At 38.3% G+C, this 24,397-nt stretch overlaps 1 protein-coding gene across 4 annotated transcripts in view; it reads right to left on the bottom strand.

The window, feature by feature from the left end:
* Positions 1-24,397, bottom strand: part of CFAP299 (cilia and flagella associated protein 299) — a 586,991-nt gene that overhangs the window by 26,437 nt on the left and 536,157 nt on the right. Inside the window, exon 5 of one of the 4 annotated variants that reach the window (XR_002156231.3) lies at positions 10,319-10,476. The exons of the other annotated variants lie outside the window; for them this stretch is intronic. The gene's annotated coding sequence lies outside the window, so the exon portion shown is untranslated. The remainder of the gene's footprint in view (positions 1-10,318; positions 10,477-24,397) is intronic. 4 annotated transcript variants of the gene reach the window in all.

Here is a 24,397-nt window from a genome sequence, read left to right on the forward strand (position 1 = left end):
GGCAGAAGGTAAATTGCTGTGAGTTTAAAATTAAATATGAAACATGATTCTTAACTGTCTCCTACTAAAAGGCAGAAACTGTGTGTGCCTTCCCTTTGGGGACACAGTGTGCTCAGTGAAGCATGGAGAGCTAGTAGGGTTGGCTCTATCATCTTAAGGCACAGGGGTACAAGGGGGAGCTCACTGCCGGCAGGCCACCACTTTTAATTTTCACTCGCGCAAGAAGACAGATTAGCACCTGTCTGGCATGCTCACCATAGCGCTTTGAACCAAAAGTATCGTGTCAAGTGGATGGACTGGTGGTAGAAAGCACCGAGGGAGAGGTGAATGGAATATAATACCTGATACCTGACTAATTGTAATAGATTCCCTAGGGTAGAGAATAACGTAGCCAATATATTTCTTAGGTCACCACCAGGGAGCAGCTTGTTCTGAGGGACCCTTCTTATAGGCAAAGGTTCTGAGGAAGGATTTCATACCTCTTTCCATAATCCTAAACTGTAAGCTGGCCTCCTCACTGGGGACCCCAGCCCTCTGGCGGGGCATCTCGAATGCTTTATTGCCAGCCCCACGCGGTGGGAAAACAGTGGGTGATAGTAACAGATGAACACATCATCAGATTTCCCCCATACTAGGACTATGGAAATAGATTTACAAGTTATACAAACTCCTTCTGATTTGTCAATCAGAGCAAGTATAAAAACATTCTGGAGCGCCTCTCAGTTACAAATCCTAGAGCGAGAACCTCAAGCTCAAGCAGGTAGTCCCATAGCAATTGGCCTATATGGCCATTTGTGGTAAAGAGACTGAAGAGGAAACACTTTTCCAAAGCAGAAACTTGAAGGGATGGTGCAGGGATGGAGTGAGGTTCACAGTGAGCCCTCCCTTAATCTCATTCTCTTTCTGATATTATTGAAACAATAGCTGCTAATTTTGCATTGATGTAGTGCTTTATCACTTACAAAGAGCTTTCACTTTATACTCTTGCTTAACGTCCAAAACAATCACGTGAAATAGGGTATATATGTATGTACGTGTGTATTATTATAATAATAATTATTATTAAATTATTACTTTATAGAAAATAAAATTAGAGCTACAGAATGTTCTAGATATTATATAGCAAAATCAGCATTCAGCCTCTGATTTTAAGATGATTATTTCATTGTTTGTCTTTACTAACTATTACTCTATGTCAGGTTTATCAGGCTAGGCAACATGCTTATATCCCATGCAAGCAGTACAGATTCTCCCCTGGGAGCAAACCATGAGGAGGAAGGCAAGGAATAAACTCCAAATAGGGAGCTTTTTGAGCCAAATTGTCCCTTTAGAGTAAAAAAGCGGCTAAAAAGGAGTTATTTCATCTCATGGAGTGTGAAGAGGCACTCTTCTCAAAAAATTGGGCCTAATTCACCACACGCATAAGAGCAGGATTAGAAACCTCCGAGCTTTGCTTGAGTTCACCAGGCTGGGTGTATGTAGGGTATGTGTATTAAAATGCAGCATAGGTTTTCTGATCAAGCCATGGTGATAACTGAAATAAAGCCTTTCTGTGCAGTCTATTTATGTTTGAGAGTCCCCTCTTGGCACACTATAGATATTGTGATGGGTGGATCTTGTAGGAACAATTGCTTGTATCACGGTTATCACCTGAGTGAGACAAAGTGTTCTCTGAGATGAACAGAATCAGAGATCTGGTCCAGGACATCTCTAAATACGTGGCATCATTCATGGAAATTTTGCCATCTGGATTAAAAAGGTGCTCCCCATGTTAGGTACCATCTGCTGTCTTCCTCCGACCCAATTAGGCCATCTAAGGGGTTCTACTAAGTAAATATTTAAGAAAATAAGGCTTTTGGAGGGTTTCTCACTTCAAAGTCCTTTGTCCAATTTTTCCTGCAGGTTAAGAGGGAAATATTGTCTAGATGACACATACTCTAGCAAGGCAAGGAGGTGAGAGAAGTATCTGTGAAGTCACGTTAATTAATTCACTAATTCATTCATTCATTTTTTAAGAGAATAATAATGGAGAAGATATACTATCTATATGTATATGTAGCAAAATCAGCATTAATCCAATAAAATCAGATATACTATATATATCTATATATACAAGATATGCTATATATATATATATGTATATATATATATACTATATACATATATGTACATATATATATATCAAGCACATTTTTACATGTTTGGGATAGAATGAGGAATAACATACAGTTCCTGCCTTATAAGTTCACTAACAGGAGAAAGCAGATAATTCAAGCAATACAAATATGCCTGAAATTCGATGGGAAGACAGAGGAGAGAAAACTTACTCTGACTGAGAGAAGTTCAAAATAGCTCCTTAGATGAAGTGACATGAGGCCTGAATCTTAAATAAGTGATAGGAATTAGCCAGGCAGAGGGATGGCATCAGGGATGGAAAAATGGCCCTCCAACTAGATAAGACATCATGAGGAATCATGCTGTGAGAAGTGTAATGGAGAATGCTGGGGGTAGGGTGGCCAACAATTCAATATCAATTGAACAGAAAGTTCAAGTAGGTGGGTGAGAAACGAGACTGAAGACATACCCAGGAAACAGGTCACAGAAGGCCTTATTTATCACACCAAACAATACTATCTTCATCCTGTAAGCAATGGGAATATCTGAGGATTATAAATAGGAAAGTGGCAGGGAAAGATATGCAGTTTAGATAGACTATCCTGGCAGTGAATGAAGAATGGATTTAAGGAGATGGCAGTAAAGAATGCTAGAATCCAGGTGACCAGTTTAAAGTCTGTTTCATTAATCCAGGCTAGAATTGAAAAGTATTATAGGTTATGGGGTTGCAGAAACATAGACACAATTAGGGTATATATAGCAGACAGCAATTCTAGAAGTCATTACTGAGAAGCATTACAGATGACTCTTAGGTTCCCAGCTTGAGGAATCGGATGGATAGTGATACTAGAACTTAGGAATGTTAGAAAAAATGCTTTTTCTGCAAGCCTCCATGAAGAAAAAGAATTTACTTAAATACACCTAGCTTTTTGCTCTACTGATTTGGTGAGAACAAGAATAGTGGACTGTGAATAGTCCTTATGAACTTACACATATCCTAAATGTTTACAAATGCTATATTTTCTTTCTGTATTGGCCCTTAGATCATTATATAATGATCTCTTTTTGCCTCTTATTATAATCTATATTTTAAACCCCATTTTGTCTGGTGTAAGTATAGCTGCCTCTGCTTTCTTTTAATTTCCATTTGCATGGAGTATCTTTTTCTATTCCTTCACTTTCAGTCTGTGTGTGTCCTCAAAGCTGAAGTGAATCATTTCTAGGAAACGTATAGTTGGGTCTTGTTTTATTTATTTGTTTGCTTGTTTGTTTATTTATTTATTTATTTATTTATTTATTTATTTATTACCTTGTATTCATTCAGACACTCTAAGTCTTTTATTGGAGAATTTAGTCCATTTACATTTAATTATTGATAGGTCTGGACTTACTAGTGCCATTTTGTTTTCTGGCTGTTTGCAATTCCTCTGTTCTTTTATTGTTTTCTTACTCTCTTCCTTTGTCATTTGATGATTTTCTGTAGTGGTATGTTTAAATTTCTTCCTCTTTATAATTTTTGTATTTGTTATAGGTTTTTGTTTTGTAGTTACCATGAGGCTTACATAAAACATCTTTTATTTATAGAGTTTATTTTAAGTTGATAAGAACTTAACTTTGAATGCATACAAAATGTTCACATTTACACACTCTCCCCTGTCTCATTTTATGTTTCTGATGTCACAATTTACATTGGATATACATAAGTGAAAATCCCAAGAAGGAGACAGAGAATTGCATACAGCTGTAGGAGGGGTTAGGATAGGATAGTACCATAAGGACAAAGGGAAATAGAAGGTGTGAAAAAACATAACAAGTAGATCCTTATTACCAAATGCAAGCAAGGAATAAGAAAATGAAGCCAAAACATGATGGTTATTATTGGTAACTTTCCTTAGGGGAAAGGGGGTAGCATGCATTCAAATCGTAAGATTAAAATTCTGTTCTTTAAAAATAACAAATGTTCTTTGATTTATCATATTCTCTCTATCCTAGAAGGTCTTGGGAACTCAAATTTTGTGAATATAAAATATATGGAGCTATTCCATCAACAAACTCTTCATTCATTTTTACATTTTGAATATTAAGATGCTCTTTCAGCTTATTGGCCTTCCTATGAATAGTCACAAAGTCTACATTGTAATTACCATACTTTTCTTTCATATCTGTAGATAGGCTTTTGGAATTATAATTTTTTATTCATGTGATGGGTAAAGACTTTAATTAAAAGGCATGTTAGCATATTGGAAAAGGGAATCTTGGTTCCTAGAAATCAGGTAGAGAAGTTGGGAAGAATACACAGGGGGTAGGTATGTTGTGAGGAATACTGACCACTCCTTCAGGCTCAGGCTGTGTAATTGTGCTTTGAGGTGAAATGGCTCTGCATGTGTATAAGCCAAAAGAGATGTGCAATTAGAGAATCATATTATAATGAGTATTGTGAAACAAGGTTTAGCAATGTGGAGCTGTGACGGAGCAGCATGTCCCTGGAGGTGAGAATATGGAGATATATTAGCTCCAGGTCATTAAAATGCCTCTCTTAAGTGGACAGGAGTTTTACTAGGCAGATTCATTATCAAGTTTTGATGGTAGTGCTTATCTAGGAAGCAGGATCATTTGGTAGATAAGGAAGATGATTTTGAGAAGGTTGAAGTTCGCTGGTAGGTGCCTGGGTTTCAACAGGGATAACTTGCTACGTCAGAAGGGGATTTCTTGGTAATTGAAAATGGTTTTGTGAGTTTGTGTCCCTCAAAGGATAGTAACTAAGACTTATCTCTTGGTAACAGGTAGACGTGGTTGGCAGAATTAAATATATCTACTGTGATCTCTACCCTCTGCTGTTCTACCTGCAAATATGTTACATTCTGTGTTAAAAGGGACTTTGCAGATACAACCAAGTATATAAATTAAAATAGGAGAAAATCCTGGATTATCCAGGAGGGCGCAATGTAATCACAAGAGCCCTTAAAAACAGAACAGGGAGGTAGAAGAAGTCAGGGTAATCCAAGGCATGTGAAAGATTTGATGCTCTGTTGCTGGCTGTAAGTTGAAGGCGCAATAGGGACTTCAGTTCTATAATTAGAAGGAACTGGATTCTGGCAACAATCACAATGGGCTTGGGAGAGTCTTCTTCCCCAGAACATCCAGAAAGGAATCTAGTCTGCTGACAAATTAATCTCAGCCTTGTGAGACCCTGAACTGAGAATCCAGCCATACCATGCTAGACTTCTGACCTGCTAACTATGACATAATGAATGAGTGTTATTTTAAGCTGCTAAATTTGTGGTAATTTGTTACTCAGCAATAATAAGTGAATATATTAGACATCATGGAAGCTTTGGAGTTACCTTAAGGGAGCGAGCTGAAGAGGAAATAAACATTTATGACAGGATACTGGGATGGACCACAGGGCCAAAATTTATTTTGAATGTTAAAAGGAATGTGACCTCATTTTGTACTCAAGATTGGGGAAGCAGGAATATAAGATATAATTAGAATGTGATCAAGGAGAAATAACAAAAATAACGCTGAAACAACATAGACTAAAAGCATTGAGAATCCACATAATAGAAAAACAACCTGAGGCAGAAAGAGAAGCTTAAATGATTCACAGCCTTCTCTGGAAATTTGGTATTTCTGTACATAATGTGGAAAACTATCTCTAAAAAATGTCTGTCTACTTCAACTGTACAGAGCTAAGCCAAGGAAAGAGGTGTTGTTTCTTCTGAGCCAGAACTAAATGGGGGGCAGCTATTTGTTGGGGTCCATCGTGGTGAGGGTGGGAAGAATCAAAGAGGGAAAACATTAAGGAGAAAGAATTAGAACCGCTCATCCAGCTATCCCTCTTTAGCTGACACGTCTCTGTCTGAAGGTCTTCTTCGTTTAAATAGTGAGATCATTAACTTATACTTGTTCCATAAATTCTTACACCAAAACCCTTTGCACTACACTACAATGCTATGCCATCTTTTCCTTTGCAACTGATTCTGCTTCTCCTTCCTTTGCCAGTTTTTAAGAGTGAAACAGTAGAAACAATGTCTTATCATGTTTATGAATCATGATTTGATGGGTATGAGTCATCAGCAAGTGATACCACTATCCACCTAGTCACCTAAGCTGGGAATGTGGGTCATCTCAAGCTTTTCCCTCTCCCTCACCATGCATCCTGTCTTTCATCAAGTCTTAGAGATGCTACCTCCTAATCTCTCATGTTTATCTGCTTCCCTCCAAATGCTGCATCATACACCAATTCATACCTGAATTAATACAATAGCTTTACAATCAGCTCCCCCTTTTGTCTTCATCCCCTCTCAGCCTTCATCCCCTTGCAATTACGATTATCTTTTAAAATATCAGATATTACATCCTTGTTTAAAATATTTCCCTAACACGAGTGGCTTTCTAAACACATTCTGTAGCTCAGCACACAAATTCTCCAAAACCTGGAAGCTGCCCTCAGGCCACCCCGCGCATTCCCAACCCCAGATTTCTCTTGGGCTTTCCCACTACGTGCTGGAGGCGAGGTGGATGGGGGGATGGGTTAAATGGGTGATAGGCATTAAGGAGGGCACTTTTCGCGATGAGCATTGGGTGTCCCGTGTAAGAGATAAATCACTAGGTTCTACTCCTGAAGGCAAGACGACACTGTATGTTAACTAACTTGAATTTAAATAAAATGAAAACATAAACAAAAATAACACGTCATTTCAGGCCCTGCCAAGGTCTCCCTGTAAGACATCCTGTTTTCTTTGCCTAGATTGCCCTCTCCACATTTTTTTTTTTCTATCTAGCCAAGTCCTACTCAGTCTTCAAATCTCATATCACACATTATCTCCCATGGGAACCTGTGACCCTCAGCTAGCCTAATTTACATTCCAGTGTCTGGGATGAATAGATATTCTACCATAGAAACTGAAGCTCTGTCCTGTAAGAATTGATTTACTATTCTGCTTCTCAGCTGAGTTAAGGGTAGAAACCAGGCCTTATCTGATTATTCCTAGAGCAGTACCTGGCACTTGTTTAGTTCTAACAAATGTTCAGGTTATTCCTCTGCTATCCTGAGACTGCCATGAGGGGTGTGACTTGATATTCATCTTCAGAACCAGCTTCTCTCCTGCTCTTGTGTCTGCTTTCACCTTCTTTCTCCTCTAGTCTTCTGCCGTGCTAAAAGCTTGGGGTGAGGACACTTACATTAGTACAGAATAGTTTGTCTCTTCTTCTATTTGCCAACACCATGTATCTCTAATTGTGGGGTATCTGCTCTGTCACTATAAGAGGAGATATTTTTGAGTAGACAGTGAGGCAGTTTCTTGAATCTCCTTCAACCATATCATATACTCAGTAACCTCTTGTTTGTACAAAGCATAACTCTCTTGTCAGTATGATGGACAGATTAAACACCCCACTGGAAGTGGAATAGCAGAGAACACACTGCACTTAAAAATCCATTGTTTCACCCTGGATTTCACCCTTACCAAGAAGCTGGTAAGATATGCCAGCTTGATAATACATGATAACAAACATAAAAAGGTAAACCAGCAATATTTTGTTCGGGACTAACAGAGGAAGAAGTTTAAGAGAGAATATGTGCCATAAAAAACCTTCAATTATAAAATTCTCTTATAAAGTAATTTAAAAAATTTCAATGGTCCTAACTAAATATGGGGAGAGGACAGAAATAGATAGACCACAGAAAACAAATAATAGCCAACAAATAATTGAAATGAGGATAAGCTTTGCTAATGGTAAGAGAAATTTGAGTAGGGGCACCTTGGTGGCTCATTTGGTTATGGGCCCCACTTCAGCTCAGGACATGATCTCACAGTTCGTGAGTTTGAGCCCCTTGTCGGGCTCTGTGCTGACAGCTCAGAGCCTGGAGCCTGCTTCTGATTCTGTTTTTCCCTCTCTCTTTGCCCCTCTCCCACTCTGTCTCTTTGTCTCCCCAAAATAAATAAATTAAACATTAAAAAAAAAGCAATCTGAGTAAAATGAAATGTTTTTGTCTTTCAAAGTGAGGAACAATTAAAAAGCCTAGGGGCGCTTGGGTGACTCAGTTGGTTAAGTGGCCCGCTTAGGCTCAGGTCATGATCTCATGGTCCATGAGTTTGAGTTCCAGCCCCGCGAAGGGTTCTGTGCTGACAGCTCAGAGCCTAGAGCCTGCTTCTGACTCTGTGTCTCCCTCTCTCTTCGCCCCTCCCCCGCTCACATTTTCTCTCTCTCTCTCTCTCAATAAATAAATAAACACAAATAAACATTAAAAAATATATTTAAAAAAAAAAAGCCTACCAGCTAGGGAACCATAAGATAAGCATGCTCATTGATAGCTCATGGGAGTGCAACTTACTCATTTTTGGAAAGCAATTTGACAACATGCATAACAAGCCTGATGACTATTCCTGTTACTTGACCCTGCAATCCCACTTGCAAGAATTATAGACAGAGATATACGCACATAAAGACTCTTCACAGAATCATTTACAATGGTGATGGTTTGAAATTCGCCAAACTCCCATTCTAGGCAATCAGAAGTCAGGATTCTGATTTAAATTGGGTCTGCAACAAGCAGTAGCAACGATGAGTTAGTAGTGGGAAAAGGCTGACTGGGAGGTGGAACTTGGGGAGAATACTCGTTTTTAAACAGCGGATGTTGTGTTCCTTTCTTGAATTGCAAAATCAAATCTGTGGGCCACAGCCAGAATGAAAGTATGGAATAGCATAGAATACAATGGAAAATATCAGAAGGCACTTCACCGGGAAGGTGAACAAAAGTTTCACAAAATACTTATTTAGTGTATTTATTTAGAGACTCACTTCACCCCTTATTCCCCTTTTAAAAAATGTATTGTGGAATATTTCAAACATACCTAAAAGAAGAGAGACTAATGAATCCCCATGGGCCCATTTGCAGCTTCAACAATTCTTCACAAAGGGCCCATTGGAATCATCTCTTTCCTCCCACAAACTCACTCCCATCAACTAGATTATTTTATGTCAAGTCTCAGACATCATATCTTTTCATCCAAAAAAGAACTTCAGTGTGGATTGTGTGGTTTTGTGATATAATAAGAAATATATATCTGGTCTTCATCCTGTTCGAGGCACCGAGCTCCTAAAACCCTTGTAATTTCCTGAGTGACAGGCTGAGAGGAGCCTCTGTTCTTCACAATGAGCTCCTTCCAACCACGCCTGAGTTTATGCCCATGAGGCGACTCTTGGTGGGGCCTCAGATAGCTTCAGGATAGGAGCTGGTTGTCAGAGGAAACAACCATGTGATTAGCGAGTTAGAACCTTTAGCCTGACCCTCCCATCTCTGTAGAGGGGAGAGGGGCTAGAGGGCTAGAGATGGAGTTAATCGCCAATCTTTCATACGTATGTAACGAGACCTCTATAAAAACCTGAAACAATTGGGTTTGGAGAGATTCTGGGCCAGTGAACACATTTGCATTTCATGAAGATGGTGTACCCCAAATTCCATGGGAACAGAAGCTCCTGTGCTCACAGCCTCCCAGACATCACCCTATGAACCTCTTTCTTGGCTGTTAATCTATATTTTTATAATATTTTTTTAATAAAAGCCCTGTAAGCATAAGTAAATATGTCCTTGAGTTTTGTGGGCTGTTCAAGCAAATCATCAAACCTGAGGGTGGTGGTGGTGTGGGAACTCTTGACTTTGTAGCCACTGGACAGAAGAGTGGGCATCCCTGAGATCCATTACTTGCAATTGGCATCTGAAGTAAGGGCAGAGTTGTGGGACTGAGCCTTTCAGAAGTGTCGTGAGCAGAGTCAACAATCTTCCTTTAATCTTTCAAAGATCACTTTTAAAACTGTAACCACATTTTATTATCATGCCTTAAAATTGTAATTCTGTAGTATTACCAAGTACCCAGTTGGTACTCAAAGTTCACCAACAGTCCCATTTATTTCTTTTCAAGTGTGGTTTGCTCAACTCAGAATCTAAACAAGATCCATATTTTGTAGGAGTCCTGAGATGTCAATCAATGGAGGACAAAGAGCCCTCGTGTGCACTGAGATGATTTCGAACCAATGTGAGGTAAATGACCAAAGAACAGCATAAAAATAAGATACTGACAGCTCTTGTAATTGATGTTCATGTAGAATTTTCAGAGAGAAGATAAAGTGCTTAGACTGTAATAAGATTCAGAGTTGCATATATACAGTAAGAGAGCAAATGCATTCATGAACACACCTGCATGTGCAGTTGATCACTTGCCAGTCCTTGTCACTTCTGAAGGAACTTCTCCCTTCTTATAATATCACAGAGAAAAGGGGCAAAGATGTTCCTGAATCTTGGTTTCCTGGCACTGAGAGCAGCATATATACACTATATGCTGTTTTCTGTATATCCTGAGAGCAAAAGTAAAGGTTGAAAAAAGACAGTGGTCAGTGTGGTGACAGGGTCACAGCTTGGGACTCAGTTGGATGCAACTCCAACTCCCCAAGCTGGGGGGAAGCCTGAGAGTGTCGGTAAGCCCCCATCCCTACCTGGCTGGGGTCAAACTGTTCTTTAGCAGAAGTTCTTTGAAGGCAAAGCCCACAGCAACCATGAAGGAAACCCTCCTTGAGTTAGTGATTTGTTTTTTCCTTAGGAGAAGGTTTTTTTAAGGAAAATGTAAATGTTTTGCAGCTTTTGTCTTTGTTTAGAAAGTAGCAGGCAAGCAGCTGATTAGACAACCTACATCTGACCTACAGTCACTGACTTGGTGAGCACACAATTTTGCCCAATAGCCAATCTCCTATCTCTTTAATATATATTTGTGTGTATGTTACATATATGTATATTATATATGCTATATTTATATACCTATGAGTTATATTTATGATATTTAAAATATACTTATAAAATTTTATAATCATAATATTTCTTTACAGTTTTTTTCTTTTTGAGAGAGACAGAGAGAGAGAGAGAGAGAGAGAGAGAGAGAGAATGAGTAGGAAAGGAGCAGAGAGAAGGAAAGAGAGAATCCCAAGCAGGTTCTACACTTATAGTGTGGGTTCGACGCAGGCAGGGCTGAATCTCACAAACCGCGAGATCATGACCTGAGCCCAAATCAAGAGCTACCCAGGAGCCCCTATATTCATAATATTTTAACATTTATAACACTTTGAGATTATAAGATTTTGAGTTGGGAACTTAGGAGGGATTTCAATTTTCTCTCTTATACTTCATACTCTTCTACAGTTTACATATTTTCCACAAGAGTAGGCATAACTTTTAAATCCAAAAAGAGCAAAGTGTTTCATTTATTTATTTATTTATTTATTTATTTATTTATTTATTTATTTATTTATTAAATGTTTTTTTAATCTATTTTGGAGACAGAGAGAGACAGAGCATGAACAGCAGAGGGGCAGAGAGAGAGGGAGACACAGAATCCAAAGCAGGCTCCAGGCTCTGAGCTGTCCGCACAGAGCCCGACGCGGGGCTCGAACTCATGGAGTGTGAGATCATGACCTGAGCTGAAGTCGGACGCTTAACTGACTGAGCCACCCAGGCGCCCCAAAAGTGTTTCTTTTTAAATGGAGGAACTAGAAAATCCTTTGTTATAAGATGTGTATCGAGTAGATAAATAAAATACTAGGTTTTCTTTTGGCTCTAAACATCTGTCTGTGATATGCTTTGTAAGATTACGTGAAAAACCTTGGGGTAGAAACTGGGGTCAATTTTGAGAAACAGTAACCTTTAGGTTTTTATCTAGGATAGTAAGAATACACATGAAATCCACCTATGAATAGTTAAGCTATTGTGCTTTCAAGAACAATATTTATAATTACCCCTCAAGTTTTTAGTCATGAAATCATAAAAAAAAACAATTGTGTCTGTTTCCTTACCTTTTATAATTCACAAGTAAAACTGAGAGTGTATCTGCCAACTGTATATCTCAAAACATCTGTGCTATTCACAAGTATATAAAATAATAAGTCACTCTTCAAAAATAGTAAGCAAAGCTGGCTATCTTGTAAAAAGAACGTCATCACTGCTAATGTTAGAAAAAATGACCTCCTTGAAAAATCTCATCTTTTCTTGTTGTTTTAGTTACTGTTTACATGTTAAAAGTTCCATATATATTTCCCTGCCCAGTCATCTCCGAGATTCAGACATACCTATCTATCCATGGTGTTCTAGATATTCCACACCATTTTAAATGCAACCTGCGCAGAACTGATCTTGATCTTCTCCCTGAGCTACCATCACCTTGAATTTTCTATCTCATGTTTGCCAATTCCTGTTTTTTGAGACACCCCTGACTTTGACTTGGAATCATGTTCACTTCTTCCCTGTCCTTATAGCCCATTTACATACAATGCTGCCAATTTCCCTCCATAAGTATTTGTCCCATTGGGCAGGCCCCTTATCACTTGTCCCTCCACCACAGCCCTAATCCAGGTCCTGAGCAGCAGCTTGTTTGTCTCCTTGCCTCCTGTTTTATATCTATTCAATCCATCTTCCTCACAGCCTCCAGGGGTGTTTCTCACACATGGATTTAACCATGCAAATCCCTTCCAATGACTCATTATCACTTATAGCCGAAATTCCAACCTTCTTAATTTGGTTTGCATGGCCCTTCATGTTCTACTGCTTTGTGTTTGAGGTTTCTGCTGTAGCAACCCTGAACTGCTAATAGTTGCTTTTTTATAGATCACGTTATTTATTTATTTTTTTTTCAGTTTTATGCCTTTGTTCATGTCCCCTTGGCTTAAATCCTATTTCCCTATCGTCCATGCTTGGAAATGCCTACACATTCCATATGAATAAGTTCTGTCAGCACCTCTTCTGGTTAGTCTTGCCTTTCTCCCACCCGAATTCCCTCTACAGTTTCCTTTATACTTGGATATGCCCTGGGTAAATCTAGATCACTGTATTTCCAAATTGTTTTATGATTATCTCTCTATGTTGATTATCTCTCTATGTTCCTTGAAGAAAGGAATTGAGTCCTATTTTATCTTTCATAGAATCACCTAACACTATGCCCAATGCATAATAGGTTTACAAATAGAAATTTAGAAAATAAAGTAATAAATCACGTGTGGGAGGGTATACTCACTTCCTGGGGATTAAGGATATGATTTTGGGTTTGGTGCTTGTCTTTGTCAATTAACAGAGGGGGAAACTGTCACAAATATTTAGACCCAAGGGAGGCAAATATACCTACAGGAAATAAGAAAATGGTTGTTAATTCATGGGGAACAGAATTAGTTAATAGAAGGAATTTGTATTTTTCATAAGGATTTGGTCGAGTACCCTTCAATAAGAAAATAATATTTTATTGGTAAATTGGATTTTTAATTTCAGTCGTATTTAGAAAATCAGCCACAGGCCAAAACAGAAGTCTTCATTCTTATTTAACAATATCTCAGACCTTCCTTTCTTGAATCCCCCCAAGTGCCCCCTGCCAAAGTAGTAGAAAATGAGGTGAGAGTTCACCCCCTGCTGCAGAGAGAAGTCATAGGTAGGCATTCAGAAGACTTCTTGAGATCATTAGTAAGCAACAAAAAGAAACTGGAGGTTGAGGCATCACTATTTTGTAGTAAAAGGTCACATGTCAAAGGACAGTCTGGCTCAGAGACATCACATGGAAAGGAGCTAAAAGGAAGATGTAATACAGGAAGCAAAAGTAGGAGAAAAGGTTAGAATTTGAGGATAAGAGAGCGTCCATATGGCATACCCTCTCGAGACCTAAGGACACGGTGTGAAGACTTCAGTCATGAGTCTTGGCCCCTTCTGTGGTTCAAAGAAGCAGGTTAGGTGATGGCAGTACAATCTAGCTAGAACCCTTTACGACCCCACTCCCATTGCTTAGTTTAGCTTTGGTTCAATTTGGGTCAGCCAGGAAATGCTTCCATCTCCAACAGGATCCAGTATGTATTCAATGGAAGGAAGATAGATGAGTCATGGGTAGACTGAAGAGCTAGTTACCTGGCTCCATATTAGTCTCTGGGTATTTACCAATCCTCACGATGAACTATTTCTCAGGAAAGATTTCTGATCGGGATTATTTGTCTTGCTCCATAGATGTGAAAGAAAACATAAAAGAGTAGAAGTAACTTTGATGCAAGATCCGAAGGTGGCGATATGGGTGAGAAAACACATTGTATAAGAGTAATACTTTGAGGATAATAGGTACAGCACAGGGAATATAATAATCAATGGTGTTGTAATAGTGTTACATAGTGACAGATGGTAGCTACACTTGTGAGCTCAGCATAGCATATAGCTTGTGGAATCCCCATGTTGTACACCTGACATTGCATGACACTTATACTTCCAAATAGATTAATGGACTACAATGCAAACTATACAACAATCGATAATATATAAATGATGTATAACGACAAAAAAGAGTAGTGTTTTTTGTAAAAGGAGGTTCTGCATGTCTAAATTTTTCAGAATTTTAATTTTAATTCATTTAATTTTATTTTTTTTTGGTCATATAACATATTTTTTATTTAAATTCAAGTTAGTTAACATACAGTGTAGTCTTGGCTTCAGGAGTAGAACCCAGTGATTGATCTCTTACATATGACACCCAGTGCTCATCCAGAAAAGTGCCCTCTTTAATACCCATCACCCATTTAACCCGCCCCCATCAACCATCTCCTTTCCAACGACCCTCAGTTTGTTTTCTATAAAGAATTTTTTAAAACAGTTCATATAATTCTCTAAGATAGAAATTATGTTTGTGGCCCACATTGTGGAGCTGGGTGAAGTATTCTAGCGGGCCCACAGATAGGAGAGCACATCAAAACCCTGACCGTGTAAGTGATCTGGGGTAGGCATCCAATTTTTGGCACCCGAGGCACTTGGGTTCACGTAAGAAAACTACAGTCACCTTAATTCTATCTGTATGGTGATCTTTGTAATAGTAGAACCTAAAATTGGTCTGTAATTAATAGAAATTACTACATTTTCCTCAAATGAATTCAATGTGCTGAGAGTATGTGTACCAGATAAATTTGGCCTGAAACAATAGAAAATGATGTCCACCTAGTAATGAAATAATTCAAACATTGAATTGGTGAGTCACGGACTCAGAAGAAAAACATTTTCTTGTGTAGCTTTGAAAATGGAAAAACTGCTTAACTTTTAAGTAATGGATAATTCAACTTTACCTGAGGATCTCATACTGATGGTGGAAAATGGAAAACATTGCAATAGCCTGAAACTATAATAGAAAATTCTACCCATTTGAATTAGAATGTGCTGAGAACTGCAGATGACTGCATTTTTGCTTAGACGGGATTGTGACCAGGGGCTAAATTCTTGAACTTCATGCACCACATTTGTCCAATAAGTTGAATTAGAGAGTTGTATGGTAATTCAACATGGTTATTAAAACATATAGAGGCTAAAATACTGATATAATATATTGGATTAGAACCTGCATTGTGGAATCTAGAAACCATCTAACTAGGAATATTCTCCTTGGCAATTTGCTCAACTTGGAGCATGCTTTAGGAACTAATATTTAGAACTAAATTCAGGTCCTCAGGGTTTTGGATTTAGTGCCAAACTGTGTAAACTACAGACAGTCCTTGGCTTTTGCCCAATCACGTTAAAAAAAATTTTTTTTTAAAATATTTATTTATTTTGGAGAGGTGGGAGGGGCAAAGAGAGAGGGAGCCACAGAATCCTGAAGCAGGCTCCAGGCTCTGAGCTGTGAGCACAGAGCCCAATGTGGGGCTTGAACTCACAAAGTTGAGATCAGGACCCGAGCTGAAGTCAGAGGCCTAGCCAACTGAGCCACCCAGGCACCCCTTGACTATTCACGTTATAACTAATAGTTACACGTTCTGTTCTGTGGGGCTCTCCCCTCACTAGCTTGATTGAAAGAGGGGCTGCTATTGTGGCCAGACACCTCAACTACCATCACAGTCTACAGATCTTTTACTTTCATGTGCCTTACTTACAGATGGACCCTGTAAATAAAACTTTCATCCTCTGAGACAGTTCCCTGAACCTAGAGCTTCCCTGATTTAGCAGCTGCCCCTGAAACAACCCAAACACCAAACCGTTAGATTTGTAAGATTCCATCATCCTCTCCTCCCTCCTTCCCTCTGCCCTTCTTCCTCTATTGGAGCTGCAATTGTGCAGCCTAAGTAGGGTGGGAAAGTATCCTTTTGTTTTGGGGTGGGGGAATATGTATTATTGGCAGCAAAACATGTAAATTTATAAAAACATGTTTTACAAACCATTATTATAAATTAAAGATAGTTATCAGTTTGTCATTGAGAGTTTAGGCATGCCTGGGTGGTTCAGTTGGTTGAGCATCTGACTGGTTCAGGCCATGATCTCACGGTGAGTGAGTTTGAGCCCCTCATCAGGATATCTGCTGTCAGCATGGAGCCTGCTTTGGATCCTCTGTTTCCCTCTCTCTCTGCCCCTCCCTGCTTGCACTACCTCTCTCAAAAATAAACATTAAAAAAAAGTTCACACACACACACACACACACACACACCCCAGAAGTAATACTATCAATGAATTTACCTAAGTGCAATATATAACACTGTTGGGGAAAGTATAGTAAATGTTTCTAATAGCCAGTTTGCTAACTTCTGGAAAACAAATCTTATGTAAAGTGGGGTCTACAAGGATAAGCTAGATATGATTAAGTCATAAATCACAATCTATTATTTATTAGCTTTTCCTTCACTTTAAAGTGGGGAGAAGGGTGCCTGGTGGCTCACTTGGTAAAGTACGTGACTCTTGATCTTGGGTCATGAGTTCAAGCCCCACAATGGGTGTAGAGATTGCAAAAATAAATAAATAAATAGATAAATAAAGTGGGGAGGAAATTTGCTTTGTTATTCATAGCCTTGGAAACCAGAAATTTATCTCCTAATTGGAGTCAAGGCATGTAGTAACAAAAGAGAGGTAAGCAAAGTACTTGTTTTAGGTTTATTGTGAAATCAACTGAATCATTATAGGCCAATTACTGGGAAATTACCCAGTGTTACCCAGCTGCTTTATTCATGAGTGGAATAGAAAACTAGGACATAATAAGAGACTGACATTTAAGGTGAATGAATCAAGAAAATCATGTTTGATTTGCATCTTCTTAAGAAGCTTTTCAAAAATGTTTGCAAGTTAGCAGAGTTAATGGTGCAGTGTATAGCACTGGGCAGAATAGCAAGAAATTTAATTTTACTTCTAACTGTGCCGTAAATCTGAGCTATACCTTTCCCAACAACGATTTTTACATCTACTCAATAAGGCATCTGGAGTAGGTGATTTCTAAAGTGCCCTAGAATGCCATAATTTATGTTTTTATCTAATTAATTCAGAGTAGTACCGGTGAATGGGTTGCTACCCCAGAAAATTGTTTGTAGAGAAAATTGTGTGATGTGTTCTGGAAATTGTCTGTATCATGGAACAAACAAAATCATAATGTGTTGTGTTTCTAAAGCCTATTTCTGCTGTATGAAATCTTTCCTCAAAATGCAAAAGGCTCAGATTCTTTGGGAAATGTGCCATGAAAAGGAAATGAAAGCATTAGCCTGGCAACTGCTGGTGGGGACTATTGAACTATTTGGAGGCTTGTTTATGTGAAGGTTAGCCAAAATCCTGGTAAAGAATACGGGCTGGAGTCCCCTCAAACACAACAGTTTATGCGAGGCTTCCAATACTTGTGTAAGTAATTACACAAGAATAGCTTCCCTTGCATTATTATGATATTTCTAATTCCTTTTCAAATCTAGAAACCAAAAGGCATTCAAAATCTAAAACAGAGAAAATACTATCAGTTTTTCTTTTATTAAAGTAAGATTGACACGAGGATAGAGTTTAGAACAGTAACACGTTTAAAAAGCAACTAAACTTATCCATATTAACCATGTCTCTTTTTGTCCAGACTTAGGTCTCCTGCTCAGATCTGCTGTTTGTGAAACTGTATGTTATTTTTCAACAGCCTCCAGGACATTGTTACTTGGATGTGCCACCTTCATCATAAAACAGAAGTCCAAAACTTATTCATCATCTCCCCTTGAAAGCTATTTTTCCTTGTCCATTTCTTTTAGTATCATCTTGGATAGGAATCTTGGTAGTCATCAACCCTTCCCTTTCCATTTCTAATATCATTTTATCCAGTTTGTCACCATGCTTTTTCTGTCTAATAATTTCTTCCTTGCAAATGCTGTTCATAGGAACCATTTTCTCTCTTCTTGCTGCTCTATGCTCATCACTATTGAGCAACACCTGGGTTAAATTGACTTCCTAGCTGTTCTCCCTATTTCTAGCCTTTCTTTTCTTGAAAGAACATATTACTTCATCCCAGAATTTATTTCCTTATATTGTATCATTTATCTTCTCAAAAATCAGTAATAGTTCCATCTTTACTCTTAAATTAAGTTGGAACTTGGCTGTTCAGCTTGACTGTCAGTCAGTGTCTTTTATAGTTTATATTCCCTTATTTATAGAATCCAAACAACCATTATTCTCCTTTCAGCTAGAATTTTCTGGAACCTGCTCTGACTACATTGAAAAAATAAAGAGTTTATTAAAAATATCAAAGGGAGAGTTCCCAGAACTCACACAGGATTGGAAGCAGTTCATGTTCTCCCCAGCCAGCGTGCAGAGACCACATAATACATAGATTATTGGGAAGAATCACTGGAACAGCCTCGACCTAGATTTGAGGCTATTTGGACCTGCCCAAACACAGTTTAACAAGACCTCATTGATTCCAAATAACTTAGTTACATTTTAAGACAAAGTGCAACATTCTTTAAAGGAATAAAGTATCCAGAACCCAAAAATGTAGAATCCACAGTGCCCACTATCCAATCAATATACTAGACCTACAAAGAAACACGAAGATATGATCCACAACCAGAAGAAAATATCAACTAATGGAAATAGACTCAGAAATGACAAAGAAGATGGGGGTAGGAGACAATTATAAAATGCCTAGTCTATATTTTATAAATATGCTCAAACTTTACATGGTAAGAAAAGAATATTGAAGGTATGAAAATAACCAGATAAAATCTTAGAGAGGAAAAATATATCTGAAATAACAAATACATTTCAGGGGATTAAGATTAAGATTAGACACTGCAGAAAGTAAAAAAAAAATAGTGAATTTGAAGACAGGTCAATGGAAACTACCACCCCATCCCATACACACACAAAATAACAGAAGCTTAGTGAGCTAACATATATATAATTGGTGTCCTACAAGGAGAGAGGAGAGAGAGATGGAGAATCCAGGAAGGTAGTAGAAAGGGAGTTCTGAAAAAAATACTTGAAGAAATGAAGGCTTAAATTTTATGAAATTTAATGAAAACTACAAACCCACAGATTTACAGTTCAATGAACTTCAAGTAGAACAAATACCAAAAAAAATACACCAAGGTACCAGTGTACCCCAAATTATGAAAAATATATCAAAGTGTGGAAAATCAATGACAAAAAGAAAAAAATATTTGAAACCAGGTAAAAGATACATGGTGTGCATATATAAAAAAGGGTAAGGATGATAGACAATATCTCATCAGAAACTATGTAAGCTGGAAAAGCAATGGACTGACATCTTCAAAGTACTTAAAAAATCGTGTCACCTTAGAATTCTATCTATATTTATCAAAAATAAAGCTGAAATAAAGACACTTAAGAAAAAAGATAATTGAGAGAAACTTCCAAACCTTTTAAAACAATTTAAATAAATGGATCAAAGCAAAAATTGCCAGAACATTTAGAAGATATTTGAAATGAATGAAAACGAAAAGAAATATATAGAAATTTGTAGGAGGACACTACAGCAGTGCTTAGAGAAAGATTATGGCAATAAATGCTTATATTAGAAAAAAAAATCCTCCAATAAGTGATCTAAGAAAAAAGGAAATGATAAAGATAAACGTATGCATCAATAAACTTGAGGGCAGAACACAACAGAGAAAATCTATGAAATTAAAAAGCTTGTTCCTTGAAAAGATCAATAAAATTGAGAAGCCTGCAGTTGGTTTGATCGAGAAAAAAGTGAGAAGACATATCCTACAGATAGTAAAAAGGGTAATGAGGAAATATTATGAGCAAATTTATGTTAATAAAATTGACAAGCTAGATGAGATCTGACAAGCTCTTTGAAAGGCACAAACTATCAAAGCTTAACTGAGGAAGTAGATAACCTGAAGAACTCTATATAAGTTCATGCAAAGATGTTTACTGCAAGAGTGCCTGCGTGGTTCAGTTGGATAAGCATCTGACTCTTGATATTATTGGCTCAGGTCATGATCTGACAGTTTGTGAGATCAAGCCCTTCATGGGGCTGTGCTGACAGCGTGGTGCTTGCTTGGGATTCTCTCTCTCCCTCTCTCTTTGTCCCTTCCCACTTGCACTCTCTCTCTCTCAAAATAAATAAATAAAAATAAATGTTTTTTTCCTCGGGGCTCCTGGGTGGCTCAATCAGTTGAGCGTTGGACTCTTGATCTCAGCTCAGATCATGATTTCAAGGTTCTTGGGTTTGAGCCCCATGTAGGGCTCTGTGCTGACAGCGCAGAGCCTGCTTGGGATTCTCTCTCCCCCTCTTTCTCTGTCCCTCCCTTGTTTGAGTGCATGCTCTCTGTCTCAAAATACGTGAACTTAAAAAATAAAAAGATATTCACTGCCATTTGTCATTAGAAAAATGTAAATTAAATCTACAATATACCACTACATTAGTGGTTCTCAGTAAGGAGGAGTGTATTTACCCCCAGGGGACTTTTGGCAACGTCTGGAGACAATTTTGATCATTACAACTGTAGGGGTGCTACTGGCATCCTGTAGGTAGAGGACACCTTACAATGAACAGAACAAAAATTCTCTGTCTCCAAATGTCAATAGTGCCGAGCTTATGAAAACTGATACACACACACACACACACACACACACACACACTAAAATAGCTAAAATTAAAAAGACTTAAAATACCAATGTTGGCAAGGATGTGGAGCAAAAGCAACTCATAAAATGATGATAGAGGGGAACCTGGGTGGCTCAGTCAGTTAAGTGTCAGACTTCAGCTCAGGTCATGATCTCTCGGTTTCAAGCCCCACATAGGACTCTGTGCTGACAGCTCAGAGCCTGGAGCCTGCTTCAGATTCTGTGTCTCCCTCTCTCTCTCTACCCCTTCCACACTTGTGCTCTGTCTCTCTCTCTCTTAAAAATAAAAAAAAAACATTAAAAAATTAAAAAAAAAGTAAAATGCTGATAGAAGTGAAAAATGTTGCACTGTCTTTGGACAAAAGTTTGGCAGTTTCTTATAATGTTAAATATGAACGTACTGTATTCGATGATCCCACTGATAGGTATTTACCCAAGAAGAATGAAAACTTACATCCACACAAAGATTATCTGTTTTATTCAGATGTATCTATTTTATTCAGATTTTCTACAAACTGGGAAGAACTCAAATGTCCATCAACTGGTAAATGAATAAACAGACTATAGATTAGATACAGATATAGATGATATAGATATAGATAGATAGATAGATAGATAGATAGATAGATAGATAGGAACACTACTAAGAAATGAGAAGGAATAAACTATTGATACATGCAACAGCATGGATGACTCTCAAAAGCATTAATCTAAGTGAAATGAGTCATAAACCAAAACCCACTTGCTGTTTAATTTCATTTATATGAAATTCAAGAGAAAGACATACTATAGGACCCAAAAAGCAGATCAATGGAGCTAGAGTGGAGTTGGTGATTGACTATATAAAGGGGTAAAAGATCATATCTCAAAATAAACTGATTAAATTTAAAAAAGAAAGAAAGAAAGAAAGAAAGAAAGAAAGAAAGAAAGAAAGAAAGAAAGAGAGAAAGAAAGAAAAGGAAAGAAAGAGAACCTGTATGCCAAACATGGGAAACTCCTCTTACAGCTAGGAGTTTCAGAACCACTTAGCCTCTGTCAAAATCAGGAACCCTCCTTCCCAGGTAGGAAGTTGCATCTACAATTTCAGCTCTCTGCCTCTTCAGCCATAGTGCACACCACCAAATTAGATGCTTACCACCTGCCTCTTCTCCACAAAATCACTTCCACATTGCAGTAGGGAAGCCTGTCATTTAGTGAGAATCCCAGCGGTCTGAAGTGTGAGCAATGTCTTTTGTTAGCTATCCAAATTCCACAGTACATTAAGGCATGTTAAATAGAAGTTGGAACTGAAAACAAATGAGCCATTCCAAAGTATCCACCACAATTCCTTAGCTCACCTTCAAGCAGTGACTAGCTCGTCTCTGCCCCACTTCACATGTAAACTATTTATTTTCTTCTTTGTCATCTGGGATTTCTCCCTTGCTGCCTCCCAAACTTTCCCTATTCGATTACTGTTATGTCCTTCTTTCTTTTTCTCTGGATCCTTACTATCTTTCCAAGTCTACTCCCAGCCTTTCTTTCTGACAGTACTGTCCTCAGGGCAGGGAAGCAGAGCTAATATCTCAGGGCCCCCATGCTTTGGAGTGCCTTTCTAAAAAAATCTCTAAGTTCCCTTTCAGTGGTACCTAGTGATGGGAACCAACTGTGGTAGTCAGCCCTATATGGGTGGAGAATCAGACTGCAACAAGACCTGTATTCTCCCTGGTCCTTGTTTTTCCCTTCCTGGTGCTCTCTGACCCTTTATCCCTGGCTCCTGCTTGTGGAGTCTACCAGAAGACTCAAAGAATCTCCAGAACCGCCACCTCTGGGGTCTTCAAAACCCTCTAGCTGGGCCCCTATTCCAGGAGGATGGTTTGGTTAATGGATGGCTCCCACTGGCTGTCACAGCATTTCCTTCATAGGATCACAGGAGATTGTGCTGCCAGATGAGGCTGAAGTTGGATTTTGAGTGATTCTCACTTATGTCAGACACAAGAAATGTTCAGGACAACAGGTACGTCAGCGGTCACCTGTGTTGGGACTGCACCTTAATCAGCTCTGTAGCACCCCACACCCTCTACAGGCCCCAGGCAACGAAGGAGGCAGTGTTCCAGGGGTGGCCAGGCCTGTCTCTTCCATGGGCTTTTGACACTGTTGCTCAGTCAGGCCAGTTGGTTTTTCCAGTTGAAGTCCTCTCTGGGCTCTGATAGACATGATGACATTGTGTTCTCCTGGGTCTGTCTGAGGTCATGTGGGCCTAGGAAAGCATGGTCCTCACTCGCTCTGCCCATGAGCCCCCCACTGTTCTCCTGGTGTGAAAGTCAGGGTGTGACGATAATTTGATGCTTAAACATTCTTTAACTGCACCCTAAATATGAATTTTGCAGTGGAGACACAATAAGATCTTGGAGAAGAGGCACTGTATCTTAAGTATCTTTTGCATCTTCTGGTGCATCTAGCTTTCTATTAGGCACAAACATGTGCTTATTGTTTGTTTTTTCTCTGACAGATTGATTGAAAGGCCCACAGAATACTCAATATTCTCAATAAATCAAACATTCCATTTAAGGGATCGGATGCTTACTATTTCCTCACTAAATAAAAGAAGCTATTAAATAATGTTGACTTATTACCCTAAGGTCAGTATTCCTCAAAAAAAGAAAATAAAATATACATTTTTTTTCCTTTTAGCAATTGCAGACAAATTTTGCCCTTGAGATTGGGCTCTAAGTCTTTTATAATGTCAAAGACTAAAACATTTTTTGCGTCGTCTGAAAAAAAACCAGAACAGTAAGTGAATGGGTTTCTAGAATGTAAGATAAACACCTCTTCCTTTTTTGTAAGTCATTGGCCCCTTGAAGTACTTATTATAGCATTGTGCTGATCCTGACAGAAATAATTCTGACTTCCTTTCTCTGATATGCGGTATGGTTTTGGAGGTTGGTGTGACGTACTTTAGAAGGACATGAAAGTCATCATGAATTAATAGGATTGACCAGAATGTTATTGCAGTCAAGTTTTCTCCTAACAATCCTAAGCTTGACATCAATTTGGATGATGAATGCACTCAATTTAAATTTCCTCTTAGCATATAGACAAATTAATGGTAAAAAAAAAAAAAATGGAATAGTTACCTGGTTCCAAATCTATCAAAATACTGTTAGTAGTAAAACTAAACCAAAAAAAAGTTTTGATTCTCTTTCTTTAGTCAACACATTCACTTGTATGTTTGATGTGAAAGTTTTTGTAAACTGATTTGTTGTTATGTCAGAATAATGTCTTTGTGAGTTTTGCAGAATACATTGGGAGGAATGTGTGAGTGACGAAGGTGGGGAAGGGGAGAAAAAGTAATGATAATAGAGAAAAAAAGATATAGAAGATGGATTAAAAAACCCCAAATCAAACAAAAATAAGAAAAAACCTTGAAATAAT

This window comes from Felis catus, chromosome B1 (genome assembly GCF_018350175.1).
Source record: "Felis catus isolate Fca126 chromosome B1, F.catus_Fca126_mat1.0, whole genome shotgun sequence".
In the NCBI taxonomy this organism is placed as follows: domain Eukaryota; kingdom Metazoa; phylum Chordata; class Mammalia; order Carnivora; family Felidae; genus Felis; species Felis catus.